This window comes from Oncorhynchus mykiss, chromosome 1 (genome assembly GCF_057628025.1).
Source record: "Oncorhynchus mykiss isolate SJ-2025 chromosome 1, ASM5762802v1, whole genome shotgun sequence".
NCBI lineage: Eukaryota > Metazoa > Chordata > Actinopteri > Salmoniformes > Salmonidae > Oncorhynchus > Oncorhynchus mykiss.
This window is the reverse complement of record NC_143022.1, coordinates 25,410,446-25,416,445: the sequence shown is the minus strand read 5'-3', so window position 1 is coordinate 25,416,445 and position 6,000 is coordinate 25,410,446.

Genomic DNA, 6,000 nt, shown 5'->3' with positions numbered 1-6,000 from the left:
ACATCTCCATCTACAACACAGTGAGGAATGAGAGAGCACGCTGTCACTGAGAGGTACTAGTAAGAATTACACTCACCCTCTCATCACAGAAGGCTGACTGATACTCGGTGCCGCCTTCTTACCCTACAGTATTTCCTCTCTACCTCATGTCATGTCCAGGAGAGGATGGCCAAAGAGGAGCGTCTTCGACAGGCAGTGAAGAAGCTGGACATCTTAGCACCGTTTCAGGCCCAGCTGGGTGACCCAGAGAACCTGACCAGACAGGCTGCTATACAGCTGAACTGAAGAAGTGGCTTGTCGATAAGGCCAACCTCATACATGCTCGTTTTGAGAGGGTACTTCAAAACATACCATAATCAGATAAACATAGGATAAAATCTAAAGAACTAAAGGGTTCTTTACAGACAATAACTGTGTCATAAAAATGTGTCGTTGACAAAAACAAACAAAGATGTAGTATTACTTAGTTCATACATTTATAAAAGATGTTTTAATTTTGATAGATATGTCTGTATTTTTCTAATGTTGGTCTGTATTGCTGTTATACAGTATAATGTAATACATAATATATCTGTAGGAGACCCAGGACCTTCAGTAGAAACAGCAATGCTGCAGAAAAAACAGCCCACTATGACCAAGGAGGATGAAGATGAATACCTTGCTGATGACATGTGCACGATACATATTCTCAAACTGTGTTTGAGCAGGTAAAGCACTGTAAAGGCTTGATTAATGGTAGAGAACTTGGCGTTAACTTAGGTGACTGGAGTCTCTGACACTTTTATGGGCTGAAACTGCCTGGATGGCAGGAAGCTTTGCCCCAGTGATGTACTGGGCCATTTGCACTACCCTCTGTAGCACCTTACGGTCAGATGCCGAGCAGTTGCCATACCAGGCGGTGATGCTCTCAATGGTGCAGCTGTAGAACCTTTTGAGGATCTGGGGACCCATGCACAATCTTTTCAGTCTCCTGAGGGGGAAAAGGTTTTATCGTGCCTTCTTCACGACTGTCTTGGTATGTTTGGACCATGATAGTTTGTTGGTGATATGGACACCAAGGAACTTGAAACTCTTGACCTGCTCTCGACCCGCTCTTTGTGTTTGAAGCTGTGTTTAAAATTCACTTCTCGAATGAGGGACCTTACAGATAATTGTGTGGGGTACAGAGATGAGGTGGTCATTCAAAAAATCATGTTAAACACGATTATTGGTCACAGAGTGAGTCCATGTAAAAATTACAAAGAAATATTCCACTTTGACATTATGAGGTATTGTGTGTAGGCCAGTAACACAATCTCAATTGAATCCATTTTAAATTCAGGCTGTACAGGTTATGAGCAGGTGGTGGAGTGGTTCAGTCGATACGAGTCCAAGACAGCTGGGGAGGATGTAGAAGAATGGATCTTCCTGGTGTCTGAGGACAGGATCCAAGTGACATACCAAGGGGAGGATGACCGGGTTATTCCTGCTTGGAGAAACTTCAAGCCCAGAAATTCAGGGGATTCCCAGAACCCACACTCCTTCACCCTTCAGATGGCTCCCACCTATCCACCTGGCATCCACCTTTCAGGTGTAATCTTCAGGGGCAATAAACAGTAGCTAAACAATCTACAGAATTTACACCTGGCTTAGATCATCTATTTGGTGCCACCAGCAATTTGAGATAAAATGTTCTTCCGTTATGTGGGTTAAGTAACTATGGTGTTTGTCCAATGGTCTTTATGTATGTGCTTTCAAGTAGATCCATTTTAGAAGCCAAGTAAGAATCTGTATGAAATGTTAGTCCATATGATGAAGGAGGAGGAGAATGTGGTACAATCAAGGAGTCTGAGAAAGAGGTGTGCATGTGTTGTGTATGTACTTTGGCATGAATTACTAGACCTTTTCCTGCATGTCTTCAAATTAGAGAAATATCAAAGTAATAAACAGTTAGTATTTTTGCTCAGGTGAGGGAAATACTGGGTGTAAGAGAACAAGAAGAGGGCAGTACTGAGCTTTACATCTCCATCTACAACACAGTGAGGAATGAGAGAGCACGCTGTCACTGAGAGGTACTAGTAAGAATTACACTCACCCTCTCATCACAGAAGGCTGACTGATACTCTGCCTTCTTACCCTACAGTATTTCCTCTCTACCTCATGTCATGTCCAGGAGAGGATGGCCAAAGAGGAGCGTCTTCGACAGGCAGTGAAGAAGCTGGACATCTTAGCACCGTTTCAGGCCCAGCTGGGTGACCCAGAGAACCTGACCAGACAGGCTGCTATACAGCTGAACTGAAGAAGTGGCTTGTCGATAAGGCCAACCTCATACATGCTCGTTTTGAGAGGGTACTTCAAAACATACCATAATCAGATAAACATAGGATAAAATCTAAAGAACTAAAGGGTTCTTTACAGACAATAACTGTGTCATAAAAATGTGTCGTTGACAAAAACAAACAAAGATGTAGTATTACTTAGTTCATACATTTATAAAAGATGTTTTAATTTTGATAGATATGTCTGTATTTTTCTAATGTTGGTCTGTATTGCTGTTATACAGTATAATGTAATACATAATATATCTGTAGGAGACCCAGGACCTTCAGTAGAAACAGCAATGCTGCAGAAAAAACAGCCCACTATGACCAAGGAGGATGAAGATGAATACCTTGCTGATGACATGTGCACGATACATATTCTCAAACTGTGTTTGAGCAGGTAAAGCACTGTAAAGGCTTGATTAATGGTAGAGAATTATTTCACATGAAATCAAATACAACTGTATTTGTCACATGCTTTGTATACAACAGGTGTAGACGAACAGTGAAATGCTTACTTACAGGTCATTTTCCAACAATGCAGAGTTAAATAATTGTTCAAAATAGTGACAAGAGGAATAAATACAGAGTGAACGAATAACAATAAAAAAAATAACATGGCTATATACAGGGTGTACCAGTCCCAAGTCAATGTGCAGGGATAAGAGGTAATTGAGGTAGCTATGTACAGTGCCTTCAGAAGTATTCATAGCCTTTGACTTATTCCATATTTTGTTGTGTTACAGCTTGATTTCAACATGGATGAAATGTTCTTACCCATCTACACACAATACCCCCATAATGACAAGGTGAAAACATGTTTTATAAATGTTTGCTCATTTATTGTAAATTAAATACATAAATATCTCATTGACATAAGTATTTACACCCCTGAGTCAATAATTTGTAGAAGCATCGTTTGCAGCGGTTACAGCTGTGAGTCTTTCTGGGTAAGTCTCTAAGAACTTTCCATACCTGGATTGTGCCACATTTGCCAATTATTATTTTACAAATTCTTCAAGCGCTGTCAAATTGGTTGTTGATCATTGGTAGACAGCCATTTTCAGGTCTTGCCATATATTTTCAAGTAGATTTAAGTCAGAACTGTAATTGGGTCACTCAGGAACATTCATTGTCTTCTTGGTCAGCCACCCCACAATCTTAGTAAAAAGGGTTCCAACAGAGTTATTCAGATGTCCCCATAGGATAACCTTTTTTTGTTCCAGGTAGAACCCTCTGTAAAAGGGTTCTACCTGGAACCAAAATGGTTATACCTGCAACCAAAATGGTTATACCTGCAACCAAAAAGGGTTCTCCTACGGGGACAGATGAAGAACCTTTTAAGGTTCTAGATAGCATCTTTTTTTCTAAGAGTACAGTGTAGATTTGGCCTTGTGTTTTAGGTTACTGTCCTGCTGAAAGTTGAATTAATCTCCCAGTGTCTGGTGGAAAGCAGACTGAACCAGGTTTTCCTCTAGGATTTTGCCAGCGCTTAGCTCCATGTTGTTAATTTTTTACCCTGAAAAATTCCCCAGTCCTGAACAATTATAAGCATACACATAACATGATGCAGCCAGCATTATGCTTGAAAATATGGTGTTACTCAGTAATGTGTTGTATTGGATTTGCCCCAAATACAACACACTTTGTATTCAGGACTAAAAGTTAATTGTTTGGCCATTTTTTTTGCAGTTTTACTTTAGTGCCTTGTTGCAAACAGGACGCATGTTTTGGAATATTTGTATTCTGTATAGGCTTCCTTCTTTTCACTCTGTCAATTAGGTTAATATTGTGGAGCAACTACAATGTTTTTGATCCATCCTCAGTTCTCTCTTATCACAGCTATTAAACTCTATAACTGTTTTAAAGTCATCATTGACCTCATGATGAAATCTCTGAGCGGTTTACTTCCTCTCCGTCAACTGAGTTGTCTTTGTAGTGACTGGGTGTATGCCAAAACAGCAGCGACTCTTCCTGAGGTCCAGCAAAATTAAGGCAGTTTATACCATTTTAAAAACATTACAATGCATTCACAGATTTCACAACACTCTGTGTGCCCTCAGGCCCCTACTCCACCACTACCACATATCTACATTACTAAATCCATGTGTATGTATGTATGTTATCGTGTGTGTGTGCGCAGGGGCCGGGTTGAGTGCGCGTGTGTCTGTGCCAATGTTTGTGTTGCTTCACAGTCCCCGCTGTTCCATAAGGTGTTTTTTTTATCTGTTTTTTTAAGTCTAATTTTACTGCTTGCGTCAGTTACTTGATGTGGAAAATAGTTCAAATCAAATTTCAAATCAAATTTATTTATAAAGCCCTTCTTACATCAGCTGATATCTCAAAGTGCTGTACAGAAACCCAGCCTAAAACCCCAAACAGCAAGCAATGCAGGTGTAGAAGTTCCATGTTGTCATGCCTCTATGTAGTACTGTATGCCTCCCATAGTCTGTTCTGGACTTGGGGACTGTGAAGAGACCTCTTGTGGCATGTCTTGATGCATGGGTGTCCGAGCTGTGTGCCAGTAGTTTAGACAGACAGCTCGGTGCATTCAACATGTCCTATCATAAATAAAAGTAGTGATGAAGTTCCACTTTCAGCCAGGAGAGATTGACATGCATATTATTAATATTAGCTCTCTGTGTACATCCAAGGGCCAGCCGTGCTGCCCTGTTCTGAGCCAATTGCAATTTTCCTAAGTCCTTTTTTGTGGCACCTGACCACACGACTGAACAGTAGTCAAGGTGCAACAAAACTTGTGCCTGTAGGACCTGCCTTGTTGATAGTGTTGTTAAGAAGGTAGAGCATCACTTTATTATAGACAGACTTCTCCCCATCTTAGCTACTGCTGCCTCAATATGTTTTGACCATGACAGTTTACAATCTAGGGTTACTCCAAGCAGTTTAGTCATGTCAACTTGCTCAATTTCCACATTATTTATTACAAGCTTTAGTTGAGGTTTAGGGTTTAGTGAGTGTTTTGTTCCAAATACAATGCTTTAAGTTTTGGAAATATTTAGGGCTAACTTATTCCTTGCCACCCACTCTGAAACTAACTGCAGCTCTTTGTTGAGTGTTGCAGTCATTTCAGTCGCTGTAGTAGCTGACGTGTATAGTGTTGAGTCATCCACATACATAGACACTCTGGCTTTACTCAAAGTCAGTGGCATGTAGTTAGTAAAAATTGAAAAAATCAAGGGGCCTGAACAGCTACCCTGGCGAATTACTGATTCTAACTGGATTATATTTGACAGGCTTCCATTAAAGAACACCCTCTGTGTTCTGTTAGACGGGTAACTCTTTATCCACATTATAGCAGGGGGTGTAAAGCCATAACGCATAAGTTTTTCCAGCAGCAGACTATGATCGATAATGTCAAAAGCTGCACTGAAGTCTAACATGACAGCCCCCACAAGCATTTTATCATCAATTTCTCTCAGCCAATCATCAGTCATTTGTGTAAGTGTTGTGCTTGTTGAGTGTCCATTCCTATAAGCATGCTGAAAGTCTGTTGTCAATTTGTTTACTGTGAAATAGCATTGCATCTGGTCAAACAATTTTTCCCCAGAAGTTTACTAAGGGTTTGTAACAGGCTGATTGGTCGGCTATTTGAGCCAGTAAAGGGGGCTTTACCATTCCTGGTTAGTGGAATGACTTTAGCTTCCTTCCAGGCTTGAGGGCACACTCTCTCAAGTAGGCT